At 44.9% G+C, this 22,554-nt stretch overlaps 2 pseudogenes; one reads left to right on the plus strand and one right to left on the minus strand.

The window, feature by feature from the left end:
• Positions 1-2,140: 2,140 nt before the first annotated feature.
• LOC119812176 lies at positions 2,141-2,431 on the minus strand (annotated as a pseudogene).
• A 13,002-nt stretch (positions 2,432-15,433) lies between these two features.
• On the plus strand, positions 15,434-22,342 carry LOC119812313 (annotated as a pseudogene).
• The last annotated feature ends 212 nt before the right edge of the window (positions 22,343-22,554 follow it).

Below are 22,554 nucleotides of genomic sequence, written 5' to 3' on the forward strand. Positions count from 1 at the left end.
CTGAACAACTTAGCTCCCCTTCGAAGATGTCAATGAAGCCATTTAGTTAAAATGCAGGAACAGTCTCTAGGTGCCTACTTAGGCAGGACTTCCATCACCATTAAGAAACATCATCATGACAACAGTGTTTGCCAGAAACTGACAGGTTTTGCAGAACCAACAAGCAAAGACAGCCGTCTTCAACTTCCGGACAAGCTCCTTCAGTTGAAGGTTGAGCCTGTTTGCTGCTGAAGGTGTCAGACCTCTGCAATATGAGCTCTGGGGCTTACCATAGAGTGTGTTTCCTGTACATGCCTCCATATCCGGCCTTCCTTTCTTCTCTGGTATTCTCTGGAATGCAAGGAGGCAGCTTCATTTACTTCCCAATAAACTTTATTTCTCTGGCATAGTAAAGATGTTCCTCATTCATATGCATACTTTGTAAAATATTCATGACTGTGCCATAAAAATACCTCTTACCAGCAGGGCGAGTAAATGGATCAAATGATTGACCTAGGTATTATGCTCAAAGGGAAACCTTGAGGGGTGTTCTCTGGATGGGTGACTCTCATTAAATGCTTGCCATACAGAAAGCTTGGCTATGAACACCAAGATAATTTTGCTATAGCTAGGGGGCCCTTGGCTATTCTGAGAATCCCCCAGCCTGCAAATTTCTCAAGTTGTCTCCCTCATTAGGATTTTTTTCTTTTTCCTAACCTACTTTACCACCTCTCTGGAGCCCCTGCCTCATCTACCTAGACAGGAAATACCCCTTTATTGATTTCCATAGTCCATCACACTTTCCAACACAGCTCTGCTTGTACGTGCCCTGGCTTCTAGCCTTTCTCCATCTATATCACTGTTCCTGGATAATTAGCACCCCTATATGACTCCTGAATTGGCTGATGATTCCCAAATCTCAGTCTTGTTAGAACACAAACTCTCTAGCTGCCTCCAAATCCTTAAACCCAGTCAGATCTCCCCAAAGCTTGTTCTCTAGAATAGAAAGTAAAGAAACCATCAGAGCTGTGGTTCTATAGCCCCTCCCTCTAGCAGCTACAAGATAATCTTATTGTCCCTTTCAGCATCTGGCTCCATATATACCAAGTGCTGTACAGATTATGGTACTTAACATTGAACTATCCACGATCTCTTAAAAACTATCCAGGGGTTTTTGTTTAGGGGTTTTCTTTGGGGACCCCCATTTCCTCCCCCCATCATGGTGTCCACAGTGGAGCTCCCTCTTTCTCTTTTAATTTAAGCAATCTCTCTTGATGAAGTTCTTGAAAGCCTTTCTCCGGACCTTAGGCCGAAGTCTCTCTCTTCCACTAAAATTCACTCTGAAGGGTAATTGGTTTAACTTCCTTTCCCTGGAAGCTGCTGTTCTTCTTATTATTACACCAAGCCTCAGCTCAAGTTCCATGCTTTCGGTTACTCATGAGACAGTTTCGGTTGGTGTTGGTCCACCCCATCATGCCTAGCTGGGCAACTTTGCTTTGTCATCTACTTGGCTTTCTTTTTTTTTTTTTTCATTTTAAAAAAGAAGTTTATTTAAACAACAAGACGCTTGACTTGAAGGGAAAACTATCTAGGATCATTTTGTTCAAGAGTAATTTATCCCTACTCAAAGACAGATTGCCCTACATGTAACAGCTATGCACAAAAAGTTATAAAAATTGTCCTTGGTTTTACAATGATAAATGAAAAACATTAAAATTCTCCAATCGAACAAGTTATGCAAGGATTTTGTGGTTGGGTTCTTTTGTTAAAGCATTGAGAGCAAAATAACTTCCTGGAATATAAAGATAAGAGCTGAATGAGCATGCCTCTGATGGAGCAGGGGGTATGCTGAATGAGCATGCCTCTAATGGAGCAGGGGGTATCTTCACAGAACCATACTTTCCCCTGGCCACCTCCATCTGCTGTCAATCAAAACAGAACATTGGCCATTTAGTTTAATAAAGAAGGAAAAAAGCGCAGTATGCTTGTGCACATACACCAGTACTCTATGTACAATAAAGAAACGGGACAGGGAAATGAAAGAATAGAGAAAACTATACTGTAGTAGTCAGGATGTGGTGGAAACCAAATTGAGGCTTTCTAATTGCGAATGTATTCTTGGTCTATAACAAAATTCTGGAGTAAGTACCAGGTTCCCTTTCTAGTAGACACCTCCTGTCTGCTGCTGGACCACATCAATCCCTATCTTCATCCTCCATTTCCACATGGGCAGGTGTGTGTCTGTTTCATTGATTGGCTGCCCATCAAACCGGAATCTGATCTGCCTCATTGACAAACCCTGTCATTCACAATAGGCTTTCATTAGTTTACTAAGTGGTGTATGCCTCTTAATTTTAAACTGCACCACAGAGCCATCCTGCCCCGCCACCTTCAAATTAATATGGTAGTTGTTCTCGGTCTTGACTCCTTCCTTGGGTTTCTCGTCGGCCATGGTGAATGCCCGAGTCTCCTTAGCTGCTGCTTCACAAAAGGGGCACCAGGTCCACACTGAAGGAGCCTCTTTTTTTCTTTTTAAACTTTCTTTTTATTGATTCTTTGTGTCCTCCTTTTCTATATAAATAGACCAAGGGTTTGGACTGGCATGGGCTTGGCACAAATATAATAGCAATAAGTTGGAAAATGCACTAGTGATCATAGTCACTGTCCCAAAGTCTCCACCAGGCCGGGCATGAACTGGGCTGGAGTTCACTGGATGCCCCTTTCACTGCCGCTGAGAGCTGGGGTGCAGGTGGGCTCAAGAGACCTGCAGCTGCTGCGTGGGTCCCTCAGGTCAAACTCTTGGATGTTCAGAGCCCAGGACTGCTGCCGCTCCCTGTTGCTGCCCTTCTGGGCCTCCTCCGTGAGCACTCAGCAGTTGGCTGTCACTCTTGAGAAACTCCAAGTCACTGCCTCTGTACACTGCTCACAGATGGGCAGCCCCAGAGGTCTGGGTGGACTCTGGTCTCACCTCGACTTGCCTCAGCTCCAGTGCTGCGGTTGCTGATGCCCCTGGTACCACCACTGCCTATGGAATCCCCCTCGGCCCCACAACCTCCAGTAGGGAATTTGGGCATAGTTCTCTCTCCAGACTACTTCCTGCTGATTATTAGGTGAAGTAATTTTTGGGAGTATTCACAGAGACATTTCAGGGGATATTGGTCCATCAAACCATGTTAGCTTTGAATGATTCCACAGACTCTCATGTTCTGTGGAAACAAAAGCAGAAACTCTTTTCCAAAGCAACATATCCTTAGTCCCGTATTTTAAAGTCAAGATACCATTTTTAGTAGTTCCCAGAAATCAAGTGTCTTTCCAGTCAAAAACCAAAAGAAAACACAATATACATTAATCTAAATTCTCTGTGCCCATTCCATCCTCTTGTGGTTTATTAATCTGACTGTCTATAATCTGTCTCTTTAAGACTTACTCAAACACACATAACACATATACCCATCTTTAATCCACCCTTCCCCATTCTGAGGCGGATCTTGCTGGGGTCTCCACTTATAAACTATACCAGTTCTGTTCTGCACTCTACTCATTATGCCACTATGGGAACTATGATGAAAATTAAAAAACGTACACACAGAACAGAACAGACAGACAGAAGGGCTATGGGACATCCTTGAGACAAGAATGCCAAGAATGCCTACTTTAGTGTGCTTAGGGGCAGCTTATATAGGGCTGTCTGCCACACCCCAGCTCTCGGGATCTTTCAGCGTAGTCACCAGAAATCACTCACCTACCATCAGGGTCTTGTGCTCAGAGCAGAGGAAAACAAGTGTTAAAAGAAATTCAGGGTCTGGTGGTTCACAGTCATCAACATCTGTGCCTTTCACATCATGCATCTCCAATAAACATTCATTCTCTGTCCCTTGATATCCACCCTCTGCCCCCTGTAATTTCCCCCCTCAAAAAATAAAATTTAAGAGAGAATAAACGAAAAGAATTGACAAAATCAGTCTCTGGTGGAAGCTGTAGTGAGACACTGTGAGTTATGCGATGAACCCTTAATCATAATCTTGATGTACAAATGTTCACCAGAGTCATTGGTCTGGTTCTAGGCCTCTGGTATCTGCTACACTATTGATGACTGGACCCCTCAATGGGATGCCTCTTGGATATCTGTTGTTGCCTTGTGTTGTGGAGATCTGCAGCTTTGGGTCTGCAGGACTAGCCCTTTTCATGTGCTCCAGCGACCACAGATGCGGTGGATACTGGGGTTAGGTCAAACTCATAATCCTGGTCTGGGCCTGGGTGAGTTGCAGGGTTGGTTCTGCCCTGCCAGTTTTCCCCTGTCTTCACCACCAGCGTGAGCTCTCCAGCATTACCTAGGCTAGTTCACCCCTTGTAGCAATGAGAAGACGGTGGGGCCAGTTCTGCTTTCACACCCCTCAAGGGTCACCGTCTCATACCTACACCATCAGGGCCCACTCTACTGTGTGCTCAGGTGAGGTGCAGGGGCTACTTCTCCTGGGTTCTGTAGGTAGTGCTGGAGCAAGCGACCAGCTCTCCCAACTCTTATTGACCTCAGGGCCAGCTCTCTCACCTTGCCCACAGGCGGTGAGGGATGGACGGTATTTCTCCTTTGCCCACCCCCCCCCATGTGGGCAGAGATGAGCGGTAGGGCCGAGAAATCCCATTGCTCATGTTCTAGGGGCCCCCAAGTTTATTGGCACCCCCTGTTCAATAGGTGTCAGCTCTACTGTGCTACACAGATAAAGGGTATAGAGGCCCCAACTTTCCTGAGTTTTGCTGCCAGTGGTGGTAACTTTAAGGGGAGGGGTCAGTTCCATCCTCTGTTGTAGGCAGTTGAGGGGCAAAGGGTAAGGGGGCTCTCTGCTCTCCCACTGCTTACAACTTTGGGGCTGGCTCACTCATACCTCTGCCAACAGAATCAGGATCTATTGTGCTGCCCAGGTGAGGTGCAGAGCCTGTTCTCCCAAGTGCTTCAGCTGGTGAGGAGCAGGGGGAGCTCTCCAGCTCTTTTGACTTCAGAACTAGCTCTCCCACCTGCTTCAGGTAGTATGTGTGTGGGAAGGGGGTCTCTCTCTCACCCACACAGCCATAAGGCAGATGAGGGGCAGGGCCAGATCTCTCACACTCATGTTCTCAGGCTGGGTCAATGCCGCCCTGCTCCCAGGTCAACAGGGTCAGCTCTGCTATGCTGCCCATATGAAATTCAGGGCCTTCTTTTCTGAGTGTTGCAGCTGGTAAATGGGAGGGTCAACTCCTCACCTGATGCAGCTTGTAGAGAGGAGAGGGGAGAACATCTTTCCCTCACCCCTCTGTCACTGCTTCACTTACTTGCTATGACTAAGGAATTGCATCTTTCTTTAGATTTTAAATTGTTTATTTGCCCAAAGTTAAGTGAAAAGATTTTAATTTCCTAAGAATATGTATCTAGAAGACTTAGGTAAAATTTTACTAGAGAATCACTTTAAAAATCACTACCCCAAATTAAAACAGCAACAAAAATCATTACTCATTCATTGCTCGGATCATTTCATTTATTTCAGTGTGTAATTAAATTAATAAATAACATTACCTACTATGTTTATGTCTGACATTGTTCTAAGACATTGCCTTTTAAACACAGTCAACCTTTTATTCCCTACTTTCCCTCTGTTCAAGACAATTTTGTTCTCTTAAAACTTTCTCAAATCTACAATTTCTACGAAATTATTGTACATGTATGTAGTATTTGGTCTACATGTATGTCTGTGTACTACATATATGTCTGTTGGTGCCCACAGAGGCCAGAAGAGGGTACCAGATCCCCTGTAACTGAAGTTACAGACAGTTGTGAGCTGCTACATGGGTGCTAGGAATAGAATCCGGGTCCTCTGCAAAAGCAGCAAGTGCTCTTAACTACAGAACCATTTCTCCAGTCTCAATAATTTCTTTTTAAAAACTGCATCTTGGAAGGGATTTACCAGAGAGACACATAAAAGTGTGATGGACTTCAAAGACTAGTCACACAAAATAGCCAATGGTAGCATGCTTATTTTGGAAGCATAAACACAGAGTCATACCAACAACTGTTAGATGGATTTAGTAGTGATGAATAGGTGAACTGTATACATAAAAATAGGTTAAATAATGAGGTGTATAAACAACAGATATTACTATGATTATTAGTTTGTGTGCCCAACTTTAAAACTGAAATCATTTTATTTCAAAAACTTTCTTCCTCCTCCCTCCGTCCTTCCCTCTGTCCCTCCCTCCCCTCCCTTCCCCCCTCTTTCTTTCTTTCCTTTAGACAGAGTTTTACTATGTAGATCTGGCTTGCCTGAAACTTGATATGTGGATCATTCTGGCTTCAAATCCAAAGAAATCTGCCTTTTCCTCCCTAGTACTGGCCTATAGGCATGCATCATCATACCCAGCATCTCTCATGAACTCTTTGTATTCTCTGGCCCATAATCCTAAGAAAGGCCAGGGTTCACCAAGTCTTTCTCAATGAGTACGATTCTCATGTCTCCACCCATTTGCCTCATCTTTGAATTTTTAAAGCCGTCAATTCTATAAGGCACACTCACAATTGTTATACATTCAGTTAATGCTCTCTGACTGACATAAATACAATCAGTTATCTATTGTTGTACATCAAACACTGTCTCGGGAAAGGAGAAACACTAATAAACAAGCCCCATTCCTGGCTCATAGCAATATTTACAGCTCAGAGTGAATAAGACAAAGAGACAGTCATCACTGAAAAACAATGGGGAGCCTCAAGGTGGGTATGAATGAAGAGTTACAAATTTCAGAAGCATGAGAGAATGAATGGTAAGAGAAGACAGAGGACAAGACAGTCCCATCAACACTTTGTGAGTCTAGCTAAGCTTCTCTCCAGCTCTTGATTGACACTTTATATGAAATGTATTTATTTCATATAAAATTGGTTTCTCTGTCTTGTTGACTGCAACTCTTCAGATGCAGTAGAATAATCTCCCACCTCTAGTCACTGTGCAAACCAAGGGCTACTGTGAATGGAATGAAATAGGGAAGAGCAACATTAATTATTATTAATAACATGATAAGGTTATTAAAGCTTTATATACCTCCCATAGTCCTGACTTCAATCAACTCTTGATATATGACAGTAGCATAATTCTGAAATCAAATCTGACGGCACGTGTTTGGACAGATGAGTGTGCAGGTTCAAGTAGAGGGAAAGCTTTCCCAAGCAACCTGTTGGGTAAGGAGATGAGGAATTGGGAGGTGTGTTTGTGATCTGAGAGTCCACTTTCGGAAACGTAGACTGAAACTGCTCGAGAGTTTGGTAGACTGTGTCTGGACGCGCTTTGAGTGATTATCTATGAGATTTTCGTTCATGGAAACTTGTCAGGTGATATATCTGGCGGCTGTGGATTGCTCCTAATTAGTTCTTATAACTTAAATGAACACATTTATATCTCTCTTCCATCTTGCACCTCTTGTTTCCTCTCCCTGTCTTCTGGCTTCTCCTTTTCTTCTTCTTCCCAGAGTCCTCTCTGACTCCGGAAGTCCTGCCTAACCTCTTCCTGTCTAGCTATAGTTGGCCATCCAACTCTTTTTTTGTCATTTTCATTTCTATGAATAGCTTTATTATCAATCTAACACAGACATGAAAGTCCAACAGCCTTCCCCCCCCCCAACAAGCAAGCTGAATAACATCTAACAAAAGGCCAATGCTAGGACAAGCTGGTGCATGAAATGCCCTTGAAGAAATAAAAACAAAAATGAAACTGAATGTTACACACACAAAAAAATCCCATAGGAATAGAAGAAAACCCAAACAACTAAGTAACAACACTTATGGTGCAGCCGGGCACTTGGGAGGTAAAAACTACAAGTCCCAGGCCAGAAACAAAACATCCAGAGTGTAAAATAAGAACCCCCAAATAGGCGTGGATTAATGAGGTTGTCACCCCCAGATACCATAGTGAGCGGTAAGGCAAAGCAGGACACATTCTCAGAAATCATCTGTGTTTGGGTACCCAGAAGAGAGTCTGAGCTTCTTCAAGGCTTCCAAAGTTTTGGGGAGTCCGGGGCTGTTTTGGGAAGACTCCTTGCCTTGACAGGATGCATGGCTGATGTGAGGCTTCACTGTGCGAGGTGATATCATTCTGCACCAAGTGCTCTCTCGTGACCTGTACACACGTTGCCTTAGCTGCCTTCTGCGGGTCTGGTACGACTCCATGAGCTTCAGGTACCTCTGAAAATTCAGCCAAATTTGCTCCGAGGAATTGATGAGCCTGCACCGACAGCTTGGTGACCGGCAGCCCCCAGCTTTGTTGGAAGCACAGGAATAAGGGTTATGGCGGACAGGTTTCCATAGTAGCCACTCAGAGCAAAGGCACATCTCAGGCTTCAAGGAACGCTGGGTGAACCAAGTCTTAACTTGTTCCTCCGTCAGGTTGAGTCTGATGGCCAGGACCCTTCGAGCTCCGGGGTCTGGGCGTGGCTCCATCTTGAAGTGTTTTTCCAGTTCCTGATGGAGGAGTGTCTATGTGTTACTTTCATTATTAATAAAGAAAACTGCCTTGGCCCTTTAAGAGAACAGAAAATTAGGTAGGCGGAGTAGACAGAACAGAATGCTGGGTAGCAGGAGTGGGGCGATGCTTCAGTAGCCATAGTGAGTCTCCATGCTGCTCCTCTCCGAGATGGACGCAGGTTAAGATCTCTCCTGGTAAGCCACACCTCGTGGTGCTACCCAGATTACTAAATATGGGTTAAAGGAAGATGTGAGAATTAGCCAATAAGAGGCTGAAACTATGGGCCAGGCAGTGTTTTAAAAGAATACAGTTTCCGTGTAATTATTTCGGGTGTAAAGCTAGCCGGTGGCCGGGTGGTGGGACACAGCCCCGCCGCTTCACACTACAGATTGGCGCTCCAACGTGGTGACTAAATCCACTTAAAAACTCAAGAGGGCTTTAAATAAAGGAGGGAGAGAGTTTAACACAGCTTTTTGCTGTTTGCCTGGACGTGCCGTAGAGAGATTTCCTGTTTCGGCAATAGCGGCAGAGAAAAAGCTGAGTCATTTTAAAACGCAGCTTCCTGGTGCTGTGCTGCCAGTGCAAATTCTGGCTATAAACCATTTCAGTGGCTTTTATGGACTGGATGTTTGTGTGCCCGCTTGGGATCGGGGAAAAAAGTACTCTGAGACCATGCCGATGGCTCACTGCTCCCTGCCTGCACCTGGGCAGATGGCGGAATCAGGCTTAGGCGAGCAGGACAGAGTTTGCGGATTCCTGCCGCCATAGAGAGAGAGGTGTTTTCAGACTGCGCGGTGCTCTGCGCATCAGATTTGGCTGTAACTTTGATGAAAAGAGTTTCTGTGCCGCATACTCAGTCTCAGAGTTAAAGTGCTGAGTGCAGCTCCTACCTGGCAGCCCCAGAGCTAACAGAAAATGGTACGTCCTCCATTTTGAAATTGGAGAGAGGTGGAGCCAACATCCAGAGCAGCCCGCAGCTCTGCAGCTCAGAGCTGCAACCCATTCAGAGTCACAAGCGGCTCAGCCATGTTGGACTGGGGCGTGGCAAGCTCACAGTACCTGTTTGTTGACCTAGGAATGTCATGCTTAGAGTCTTAAGCGACTTAGCAATGTAAAGGCTCAAATAAACAAGAGTTTCTCGACAGTAAAAAAATTACAGATTCAAATAGGACAGATTCAGACATAAAGACTTTTAAATGAGTCACAGTGTTGGATGAATGTATGTAGGCTTGAGAGAGAAAAGAAGAAAAATATAAAAAAATTAAGTATGCCTAAAAAAAAAGGCTAAAGTCTTTAAAGAGACAGAATAAGTAAAGTGATAGAATGAAAATAAGCCGCATAAAATGGAAATTCACAGAGAGTCTGATTATGTATTTTGTTGTGTTTTCTTTGAAATTTTTGACTGTAAAGGAGCTAAATACAGAGAGACATTATCATTATATGGGGCTGCCAGGCTAGACCAGAATGGACATTTTAATGGTATACTTCAGGATTTGGATCTAAGAACCTGATGCTTTGGAAAAGAGTTTCTTCTTTTGTTTTCACAGAGGACGAGACTCTGTGGATTGCTTCTATCCCAATATGGTATGATAGACCACGCCCTCCTGAAAGGTTGCTATGAACATCTTCAAAAAATTACTTCGCTCAACTGCCGACTGAGATGAACCTGGCAGACAGGTTACACCATAAAAGACCTAAATAACAGCACCCCCATTCAGCAGGAAGCAGTTTGGAGAGAAAAAACTGCGTCCATTTTTCCCAAATATTGCTTATAAATGTTCTTTTACATTTAAAGGGGGAGATGATATAGATATGAATTTGCATTGGTATAGATTTTAAGGTCAATTTTGTTATATGTATATGTATTTCTGATCTTGATTAAGCTATTGTGATTGTAGTTCATTTTAAAAACTGTAATGTATAATTAGGAAATATAGGTTGTTAATGGATAATCATTGATAATAGTTAAGCTTGTAGTCATGTTATTAGATTTTCTAGATATGTAGAGATATATTTCAGTTAGATAGACCATTCTTCATATCTTTCAAAGACTGCAGAATATGGCATTTAAATGTTTTAATAACTTAGGGGTTTTTCATGACAATGAGACACGTCTGTCTCCTGGCAGCACCAATCTACTTCGAGAGGAAGATGGGCAATTGAAGAGGCTACTTATGGAGTTTGTTAGCCATTTGGGCAAGAAACTGCTCTTGCCTGGACTGTTGCAATAAACTGGACACAAGGAACCCACAGAAAGAGGACTGCTGAACTTGCCTAAAGGTGAGATGGTCTTTCGGGGTTCCCTGATTCATGAAAGAGTCTGCGAGACGTTCTGAAGTACACAGCAGAAAGTGACTGAACTGTCTTTGGAATTTCCTGCTTCATGGAAATGTCTGCTGGCATCTTATAGGGCCTGTAGGCTGAAGATGGATGCCCCCAACAGTACAGAGGAACTTTGGGTGACTGTCCAGGCAGTGAGTTGTCTCTGTCATTTCTAGAGTTTGAAAGTTGCATATGACTTGTTTACTTAGGTAATATTAGATCCTTCTGGAGTCTTTGATGGAGTTGAAGAATAAATAGATAGTTATAGCTTTCCTTAGTTATGGATAAGCAGATAAAATAGATCTAAATATTGTAACTGTAATACTTGCTTGATAACTGTTTTGTTATATGTAAATGTACTATGTAAAGTTAAAGCCTTTCTTTTTTGTTAAACAGAAAAAGGGGAAATGATGGAGGAGTGTCTATGTGTTACTTTCATTATTAATAAGAAACTGCCTTGGCCCTTTAAGAGACAGAAAATAGGTAGGCGGAGTAGAAAGAACAGAATGCTGGGTAGGCAGGAGTGGGGCGATGCTTCAGTAGCCATAGTGAGTCTCCATGCTGCTCCTCTCCGAGATGGGACGCAGGTTAAGATCTATCCTGTTAAGCCACACCTAGTGGTTGGCTACCCAGATTACTAAATATGGGTTAAAGGAAGATGTGAGAATTAGCCAATAAGAGGCTTGAAAACTATGGGCCAGGCAGTGTTTAAAAGAATACAGTTTCTGTGTAAATTATTTTGGGTGTAAAGCTAGCCGGTGGCCGGGTGGCGGACCAGCCCCGCCGTTCCTCACTACAAGTTCCGACAGCTGTTCCCAACTGTACTCCTGGTCAAGGGTACCCAGAGTACAGGCTAACTGCTTGACATTCAAACATCCTTCTGAGGGTGCAGATTCACGCGGTGCAGGCCCTTCCGCCATCAGAGTTACTTCCTTCTTGGCTGCAGTTCACTTGACTTCAGCTCCTCAGGCCCATCCAACTCTTTTTTAAACCAATCAGAAGGGAAGATGGTAGACTACTAAAGATCCCTGGAATCACTGATGGAAGTGACCAGAGTTGACATAGTGTGCTTCAAAATTCCCAACATGATGTTCAAAGCTTGGTTTTTCAGGTTTCTGAGGACATCTGGGTGCAGAAATTGGGGAGGAAAATGAACATAGACCATTTCTATTTGGTTCTATGGTGACATAGAACCAAAGGAAGCCAAGAAGAACTCCACTGAGGGGATGGACAACAGAATACAGATTGAAGGAGAGGAGAATCATATCGGACATACAAGGTGGGAGTTCACTGGCGACTGTGAAGGGGGATGGCCTGTAGGATGCTGGGGAAGAAGCTGTAGCCTCATAGCTCACATTAAATTATCACTTCACACTGATTGTCATGCAAAAGTTTTCCACGAAGTCACATTAAGCCCCGAGCTACTCTATCTGCTGGGCTTTGAGAAACTGTGCTAGCATTTGCTCTTTCTCTCGACCTGTAGAGCACTCTACACACCAGATTTTAACCCCTTCTCCTCAGGGTTCCTTCATCTAGCCATCCCAGGTAGAACAAAGCCATTGTTAGGGCTGATGAGATGGGTCAGCTAGTGAAGTGATTGCCGTGCAAGGCTGGTGAGTTGATATCCACACAGAGGTAGAAGGAGGGAAATAGCTACCGAAAGTTGTTGTCTGACCTCCACACACGTGTGTGCCTATGCTCATGGACACACACATGATAACAATAAGTAAGTAAAATCATTAAGTTATGTTGTTTTGGATTGTTGCACCTTCTTCTATTCTAGAGTTAAAACCATAGCATGGGTGAACTTGGAACTTCTTGACTTAAACTGGACTGCTTTTTGATATGAGAAATCCTCTTGCTTGCCCAGTGTTACCGTTCACACTTCTCACTGCCATTTGTATACATGCAATAATAAATTGTGAGGAACCCAATGTACCTTTTTGCATTTCCGAAAGAACACATCTTTAATATGCTGTGTCCTGATGAGAATTTCAAACAGTAAATTCTCACCATCATGGACATGACATTGGGAAAGAGAAGGGAGGTTTCCTCACGACTTTAAAGACAGGCAAGGTGGCTCCAGCAAAAGACTTGCCCTGACTTCACTCCCACGGTTAAATACTACTGCTGAGTCTCTGTGTGATCTCTGGCATGGAAATAACCTTGGCTTCTCTAATGAATAGTGTCCTCCAACCTCAGATGCTGTTGGCTCACATCTTGAAACCAGAAGCCTCAGCCACAGCGTCTGACACAATGATACAGATAACTATAAAACCTTTCTGGTCGTTAGGATTTCATCTTCCCATCATGTTTATTGAAGGGTCATTGGCCAGGGACAATATCATCATTTATGTGAAGCTGAGAACACACAGCATATAGTAAATGGAACCAATGAGAAGTGCTTACTTCTAAGAATGACTAGGAAACAAACTGAAACTTGTTTCTTTTCTTACCAGATCCACGCCCTTTCAGCCATTCATTATATAATAGCCACGCCACTATCCAGCAAATGCAGCTACCTCCACCCAGGATGTGTGTCTTTTTCTAACTCTACCATGCATTTCTGACTATAGTAATCTTTTCCATGCATTATTCCACTCTGACTGAGGCAGAAGCTATAGAAGTAGTTATACACGCGCTGCATGGACATATTTTCTAGTCTACAACACACTATCCTTTCTTTTTAGAAAACAGCATTGTCTGGGATCTTTGTCTTTTGAGGTTGGTGATCTAGAAGAAGAGAAGAATGGACGATTCTGTAAAATAATTAACAGTTTCACCTATTTTCTGGGTTGTGTGAACTCATCCAATTGGGCTTTGATCAACTGGGTACTGATTATAAATCAGCACACCTGATCCACGTGTCACGGTAGAACCATTTACAAGTAGGGTTAAGTGGGAGGGCAGAGGCTATGAACACGAGGAAGGAATAGCCTTAAAAGAACACCCATTTGCTTTAGGCTTGCTTTCTGTCGAGAACCATGCTTGGAGCTAGGTCTTCCTTGAAAATGACTTTCAGAATCGTTCAAGAAAATACACATTATTGTTTTGTAGTCACAACTTGTTTCTGACCCATTAAAGAAATGACTTGGCATGGATGTCTACTTCACTTAATAGGTTTAGTTTCAAATAATATCTATCTGGCTCCAAAATGTGATACAACCTTAAAATATGCCTTCCATGAGAGTAACGAAAAGAGCAGTGTCCCAGCGCACCTTCGAATGAAGGAGGATCTGAGCATTAACTATGTGATAGGAATTAGCTCCGTGTTTCCAAGAAGTAAAACTTTGAGAATGCCTTTTGTATTTGGCACACTGATAGATTAGACATAGAGTCCCAGCTGTTCAAAGCTCAATCTAGTAAGGTTCGAAGGCAGAAGAAGTGTTTTGCCAGAATGTGCTGGTGGTCTTGAGATGTCACCTTAGCACGCGACAGATGCAGGCACTGAGGGAGTCCACCCTTTGGAGGACTAGGCTCAGGTGTTTCTGCACTAGATTGACTAGGGGTTGGCTTCTCTCCAACTTCTAGTGGGAGCGATGTGGTCTTGTTAAGTAACTTTCATTAGAATAGAATGACTTGGGCTCTTAAAGAAAGAATAGACTTATTTCTCAGTTCATACTGATGGGTGGTAGGGCTGGGGAGAAGCCCTGCCAGGCAGCGGCCGAGTCTGACTGAATTTGGTCTACCACACATTAGTCCTTCTTCTAGTAAAGTTATTGGAAGTGGGAGAGTTTCATGCTGTAGCGAGAACACAGTCACTGGAATTAGGGAAATCTGCTTTTGATTTTGGTTCGATCACAGTGGACCTCTAGGATCTTGGGAAGAGTCTGAGGCCACCTTACAAACTCTTAGAAGGCTTTGTGGTCCCTGAAGGAGTTAATGCATAGGAGCTACCTAACTCACTCAGTGTCTGGTACCAAATGGGCACTCAGGCACAGGGAGTCAATTACAGCCACATTGTGTGCAAAATACCTTAATACTTCATGCTCAATAGCTGCCCCAAAATGTTAGTTTTCTAAGGCATTCCTTTGAGGATTACAACAGCGCAAATGGACCCCAAGAGACTCCGTAATTCCCTAGGAAGAGGACAGTGTTGTCCCCACCCACTTGATGGTATGGCGGCACTGAGCCAGCTTGTATTTTCTGATGTTTGCTTTTGGGATTCTTTACTAACCAGTTTGGTTTCCAAAAGATGCTCAGATGGTCTTCCCTGCAGACACTGCCCTGAGCTGAATAAGAAACAGCCCTTTCCTAAGATCAGGAGAAGGAGATCAGAAGTGCCCCAAATCTGAGGGCCAGAAGCTACTGTAACTTAATGCTCAGTAAGTAAGTGCTGTTGTTGGCAAAGTTGGTTGCTTTGAAGCCAAACCATGAAGCTCTTCTGAACTAACCAGCGTGATTGGTGAGGGAGTCCTGACATAGCAGGAAGCCAAAGTAAAACATTTTTATGAGCTAAAGGACTCATGCGATGGTGGCTAAATAACAAAATGGAAAATTGGTAATGAGAGCAAAAGGGGAATAAATGTTTTACATGGTCACCACACCCACCACTGACAGGATATAAAGCTCTGGAGAGGACCGGGCCTTACACCAGAGACAGAACATCAGGTGTAGAAGCCAACTCTCCTAGCTCTGCTCCCTCCAGCACCATGCCGTACAACTGCTGCCTGCCCACCATGAGCTGGCCGCACCAGCTGCTCCTCCCGGCCCTGTATACCCAACAGCTTGCCACAGCTGCACTCTGCCCGGGGCCTGCAACATCCCTGCCAATATTGGCAACTGCAATTGGTTCTGTGAGGGCTCCTTTCAATGGCAACGAGAAGGGAGACCATGCAGTTCCTGAATGACCGCCTGGCCAGCTATATGGAGAAGGTGAGGCAGCTGGAGAGAGAGAATGCTGAGCTGGAATGTCGGATCCAGGAGAGGAACCAGCAGCAGGACCCTCTGGTGTGCCCCGCCTATCAGGCCTACTTCAGGACCATCGAGGAGCTGCAGCAGAAGGTGAGGGAATGAGTGTCATAATGTCAGTTGAATGAATTATTTATTTCAATTGAACATAATGAAGTCAGAACAGAGATAAGGCTGCTTACAGTTAGAAGTGATGTAAAATTCACTGGCCTAAAGAGATATGTCTTTGAAAACTCCTTTAGGAATCACCATAATGGGAGTATGTAGATTCAGTATTAGTGCCAAATTAACCTGAGTTTTTTTAAACATTGCTTCTTACCCCAAACCAGAAAAGCTAGTTTATTTTATTTTTAACTAAGTTTTAAAAATTTCATTTTACCTCCCAACCACAGTTCTCCCTCCCACGCCCCGGTCTCCCTCCTTTTCAGTCCTCCCAACAAGTCAGGGCTCCCATGGGAAGTCAACAAAGCCTGGCACATTAAGTTGGGGCAGGACAAAGTCCCTCCCCTACATTAATGCCGACCATGGCATCCCACCATAGGGAACGGGTTCCCACCAAGCTAGCTCGTGCACCAGGGATAGATCCTGGTCCTACTGCAATGGACCCCTCAGGCAGTCCAATCTTCAGCATCGTCTCTCACATATGGAGGGCCTAATTTGGTCCCATGGAGGCTCCACAGCTGTTGTTGTTCGTGAGTTTCCATGAGCTTGGTTCAGCTGTCTCTGTTTGCAGGCAAATGGATGGAACTAGAAAAACCACCATCCTGTGTGAGGTAACCCAGACTCAGAAAGATAGACACAGTATGTACTCACCCCTAAGTGGATACTAGATGTAAAGCAAAGGATAGCCAGAGTACAGTCTGCAGCCCCGGAGAAGCTAGGTAACAAGGAAGACCCTAAGAGGGACACATGGATCACCCTGGGAAGGGGAATTAGATGAGATTTCCTGGGTAAATGGGGGACAAGGGAGGCAGTAAAGGAAAGGGAATGGGGGATGAGAACATGAGGAATGCAATGGTCAAGGTGGGAGAGACACGGAGTAGGAGGGCAGGAAGGAGGATATCTTGACAGAGAGAGCCACTATGGGATTAGGGAGAAGAAACCTAGTGCTAGGGAAATTCCCAAGAATCCACAAGGATGACCCCAGCTAAGACTCCTAGCAATAGTGGAGGGAGTGCCTTCTCCTGTAATCAGATTGGTGAATAGCCCAGCTGTCATCCTAGAGCCTTCATCCAGTAACTGATGGGCCAGATGCAGAGATCCACAACCAAGCACCAGGCTGGGCTCTGTTGGAATCCAGTCGAAGAGAAGGAGGCAGGAATATATGAGCAAGGGGAGGCCAAGATCATGATGGAGGAAATCTACAGAGCCAGCTGAATAGCTCATTTTAAATCCTTATTATGATGCCCCTTGCTTTCAGACAGATCATATCATTTTAAAACAATACGGTGTACCTGGAATTAGTTCTCTGCAACTACTTTAAAAGACAGCTTTGGTAAACCAGGAAAAGTACCAGCTCCAAAGCCTCACACCACACACACACACACACACACCAACACACACACACACACACACGCACGCGCGCGGCGCGCGCATATACACACATGCACATGCGTGTGCATGCATACAAACATGTAAGCATGCATGCATGCACACACACACCATTCACTAGAACAGGTATGTAGGCAAATGGTATACAGGGCCATGAAGACAGGAGTAGAGGCCACAAAAGTGGGAATTGGAAGGATCCTCAAAAGAACCAGTATCAAAGTGGTATTTGAATGACAAGCAGGATTTTTGGTGTGTGTTGTGTCTATGTGTAGTGATATATGTGTGCAGGTGCCTATTGATGTGTGTAAGAGTCCTCATGTTGTGTGCGTGCATATGTGCATGCAGTGCGTCGTGTAGGTGTGTGTGTGTGGTGTGTGTGTGTGTAGGGCAGAGGACAACCTTCGGTGCCATTCCTAATATGGCCATCACCTTTGTTTTTTTCCTGAACAAGGTTAATCTACTGGCCTGGAACGTCGAATAGGCGGGTCAGCAGCACAGGACTCTGTCTCTGTCCCTCAGTGCTGGCATGTCGTAGAGGGCTACTACGCCATGATTTTTTTTTTTAAAAAACTTGAGTTCTGGTGATTGACTCAGGTCCTTGCTTTGCAAAGCAAGCACTTTACCATTTAAGCTCTCTTTCAGTCCCAAACAAATAGGAGTTTATGTCTGACTGTGTAGGCCTTTGGTTTGTGGAGGGAATGTCTGTTTGCTGTCCCGGCACAGTGAATGCCAGAAAGGATTAGTACAATTTGAATAATCATTTATTTATTCACTCATAGGTTGGTGAACATTAGGCAAAGTGCTAGGGTAGGGGTGAGGAGTCAGGGGTAAAATGCTGAAAAAGAAAATTTCATTCCAGTAGGAGATGACAAGCTTCATAGGGTAGAGAGGTATGGGGAAGAGTGACCCCAGCCAAGGTTGTAAGAAGAGCTATGGAAAACGTATATAGTAACATGGAAGAAGTGGCCATTGGAGGAACTAGAAAAAAGAGGGGATGTGGGCTCTACAAGATTTGCTCTCTAGTTGAGGGAAGGAACATTTCAACTAAAGCAAGGGCACGGCGCCAGCAGAGTGGACAGGGTCAACAGGGGTTTTCCAATGGAGGTGGTGCGACTGGATAAACTCCTTGTCATGGTTACTGCACGCGTCTCATTTAGCATCCAAGAATGCCTTCATCCTAAGCATACAGGGATCCCTGGTCACCTGACCTAGGTTTGATTAACCCAGTAACTCAGTTCCTACAGGAACACTAGAGGAAGCCCCAGAAGTCCTGACTGTGCCCCACCGGCTGTGGGTGAATGAGCAACGACATTCAAATTGCACCCTTGCTCTCTGGTATCCAGGCTACGTTCTGCCTCAGCACCTTAGGTTTTCACGTGATGGTTCACCGAAGGAATCACATGCTTGTGTACCTGACTGTGACGAGCTGAAAGGACACGGAGCAACCGGGTGAGAAAAATAACGAAACTTCATGTCACAATCGATCCTCCGCAGATTCTGTGTGGCAAGTCTGAGAACGCCAGGCTGGTGGTGAAGATTGACAATGCCAAGCTGGCAAGCCGATGACTTCAGGACCAAGTAAGACATTTGTAATGACCAGAGCAGCCTAGGGAGAGACTGAGGCTCAAAGCGATGGCTCCTTGTTCCAGGGTTGTGCCAGACACAGGTTCTAAGTGCAATTGTGACTCGGGTTAGAGTTAGGTCAAAAGCCAAGGTCTCTTCACTGAGAGCTGAGGGTCTATGTTTTAAGTCTATCTGGAAGAAGTGTACTATCATTACATCTCAAAGGAGTTAGTATATCATAAAAAAAGAGCAAAAGCCATTTCTTTGAGTGAATTAACCAGTATTTTCAGGTAAAATTGTAATCATAATAATCTTTTGAATCTTCTATGTAACCTTATATAAGGTCCCATAAAAGACCTATAGGAGGTTGTAACAGAGGGCTCACAAGTATCATCTTTTTCATATTCAGCCCCAAACAATAAAGTGTTAGTTTTGTTTTTATTTTACAATCAAGGCTCAGGGAGATTAAAGAATCCACCTCTAGACATTAATCGCAAAACTGGATCTAAGTGACTTTGATTTCAGGATCCTCGGGGTAGTTGGAAAAGGAAGGAAGACAGGTTATAGCAGAACTGGGAAGTGTAGCAACCCAGGAGGATAGAGAGGGTAGACTTCCTTGATGGCAACCTGTGAATGGATTCTTAGAACCAATGCGGGGAACGAGGGAGGAAACCACACACAGCGCCTTCTCTGTGGGTCCTGGAAGGGGACAGGTCACCTCACCACAGTGATGCTTTTCTTTCAGAACATTTAAAATGGAACAAACTCAAAGTTGGGTGGGTTTGACTGGGTTATCCAAACGGAAGCTGTTCCTCACGGATGTCCTCTGACTTTTGACTATGTGTGCAGGTACCAGACTGAGCTGTCCCTGAGGCAACTGGTGGAGTCGGACATCAATGGCCTGCGCAGGATCCTGGATGAGCTGACCCTCTGCACGTCTGACCTGGAGGCTCAGGTGGAGTCCCTGAAGCAGGAGCTGCTCTGTCTCAAGCAGAACCATGAGGAGGTAAGGAAATCCTGGTCACTAACATTCTCAGTACTGAGGATCCCTCTCAGCAGGGGAAGGTAGGTCTTGGGTTACGAGGATTAATGCAATGATTTTGCTAGTTGAATAAAGGATAGTTTTCAGAGATGGTTGGGCAATGGTGCCCAGGTTTGGACAGGAGGAAGTTGACCTGTGTTTACACGGGATCAGACTCACATGAATTCTGTTATTTTTCTGGGTAGCTATCAAATCAATGATGAAGTTTAGAAAGAGACAAATAAGGCGTTTGTCCTTTGTGAGTCCAGGCAAAAGGATACCAAACTAGTAGATGGGTGCGTGTGCAGATGGGTGGATGAGAAGATGGGAGAAAAGAAGAAACTTATATAACAGTTGCTTCAGACCTCATGGTTGAATAGATTGAGGAAGTCAGCTGAATCAGATCCTTTCCCAAGGGGGAAACAAGTTCTAACAGACAGGATATGTCCTTAGAGGATGCAGAATGGACAACATTTAACAGTTTCTCCATATTTAAGTAGCAACAATTGCAAATCACTTATCACACAATAAATATATAACCAGAAGGGAATGGCAGAATCTTGGAGATCCAAGAAATTTTAACAATAACTTATCTAAGAATCTTCATACGGAGATGAGGGAAGGGACTCAGATCGAGTCACCAGGGGTGATTTCCATCCACTGGACTCAGGTTTTCTAACTTTGATGCAATGCTTCTTCCACTACAGTTCTTGATACTCTCATAATATTATGCTAAACTTTCCTTTCCTCTAAAGAGCGTTCATGATAAACTTGTTTCTGACAGGCATCCATATTTTTAAAGTCTTTTGCATTAAAGGTGCACTCCCAGCACACTTCTTAAAGTACAGAAGCCTACTTAGATCTGTGGTCCGACCTTTGCCTTTCCCCCACCAGGAAGTCAACACGCTGCGCTGCCAGCTTGGAGACCGCCTCAACGTGGAGGTGGACGCTGCTCCCACTGTGGACCTGAACCGTGTGCTCAATGAGACCAGGTGTCAGTACGAGGCCCTGGTGGAAACCAACCGCAGAGAAGTGGAGGAATGGTTCACCACACAGGTGGGCATCTGAGCTCATGGTCACCCAGGAACTGAGATTCTCAGGACTCTAAGGCAGGATCTGATCCCGTCTCTGTCCTTGCCTCTTGCAGACCGAGGAGCTGAACAAGCAGGTGGTGTCCAGCTCAGAGCAGCTGCAGTCCTGCCAGGCAGAGATCATCGAGCTGAGACGCACAGTCAACGCCCTGGAGATCGAGCTGCAGGCCCAGCACAACCTGGTGTGTAGTGTCCAGACCTGCTGCTGAGCAGTATGGAGTCGGGAGGCAGAGTCACTGGGATGCCCTGGGGCCATGCCCTCTTCCTAGCTCTTGAAGGCTGTGACTCCTTTGCAAGGCCATGCAGGGATCTTTTAGAGGGGACAGCTGTGTGACAGCCTTTGTGTTCTCCCCTCACAGAGAAACTCTCTGGAAAACACACTGACAGAGAGCGAGGCTCGCTACAGCTCCCAGCTGTCCCAGGTGCAGTGCCTGATCACCAACGTGGAGTCCCAGCTGGTGAGATCCGGGCTGACCTTGAGCGTCAGAACCAGGAGTACCAGGTGCTGCTGGACATTCGGGCCCGGCTGGAGTGTGAGATCAACACGTACAGGGGCCTGCTGGAGAGCGAGGACTGCAAGTGAGTTGCTGGAGGGCGTATCCACCACTGTGAGGCACACACAGAGTCCCTTAGGAGTCATACTACCACTTGGAGGATGCAGATCAGAAACTAGGGCATCTCTAAAGACTGGTGTAAGGTGCTTGTTGCCAGTACGACCCGGACTAAAGATACTTTATGTCCTGAAAAACAGTCACGAGGCTGGTGATTCTTTGCCTGATGGGTAAAATTCTTTTTATTTTTCATAATTGGTTTCTGACATGGAAAGGAAGGAAATAGGAAACTCCAGCAATTATTGCTTTGATTTAAACCAAAATTGTAGGTCTACCGGTTTCTTTGGATCCTTGTTAGAAGCATTCAGGGGAAGGACTTCTGTTCACTATAACCATCTTCTTGCATTTGAGCATCTCCAAGGAAGATGATTTAATTATAAGTAGAGCAGGCCAAGTGGCAGCTCGGGCAGGTTTCTATCTGTGAGGTGGATATCACCAATGCCATGCTCTAAGTTTGAGGCAGAGGCTTAGAGGTTGAAGTGGCTTCCCTGTGTCCCCAGTGTTAAACAGAAGGCCTGATTCCACCACCAGTGCTTTCTACTCCCTGCTGCCACTGTCTCTGAACTCTGTAGAAGAGTTATCTGAACAAGGCTTGCTCTCTATAAATCAGAGAATAGGCTCCCTTTATTTTTTAGCTGACCCCGGTTTTTGAAAACTTCCTTTCTCATGCTGACTCTAATGATCTTGTGTCTCAGGCTGCCCTGCAACCCCTGCGCCACCACCAATGCCTGTGACAAGCCCATTGGACCCTGTGTCACAAACCCTTGTGTTACACGCTCCCGATGTGGCCCCTGCAATACATTTGGCTGCTAAACACCCCAAGGCAGAGGAGGATTGCACGAAGACACGAAGACAGAAAGACCATTGATGGATTAGCTCAGCCTTTCTGACCTCACAGCCAGCACTGCACAAATCATAGTCTGGAAGGAGAACGAAGACCTGGTGCTGTGGTTTGGTCCTGAGTCCAGGCCTACTGGGCCTTCTTCATCCAGGGCCTCTTTATGACCAGCCACTTATGTTCTGGT

This window comes from Arvicola amphibius, chromosome 4, assembly GCF_903992535.2.
Source record: "Arvicola amphibius chromosome 4, mArvAmp1.2, whole genome shotgun sequence".
Lineage (NCBI taxonomy): Eukaryota > Metazoa > Chordata > Mammalia > Rodentia > Cricetidae > Arvicola > Arvicola amphibius.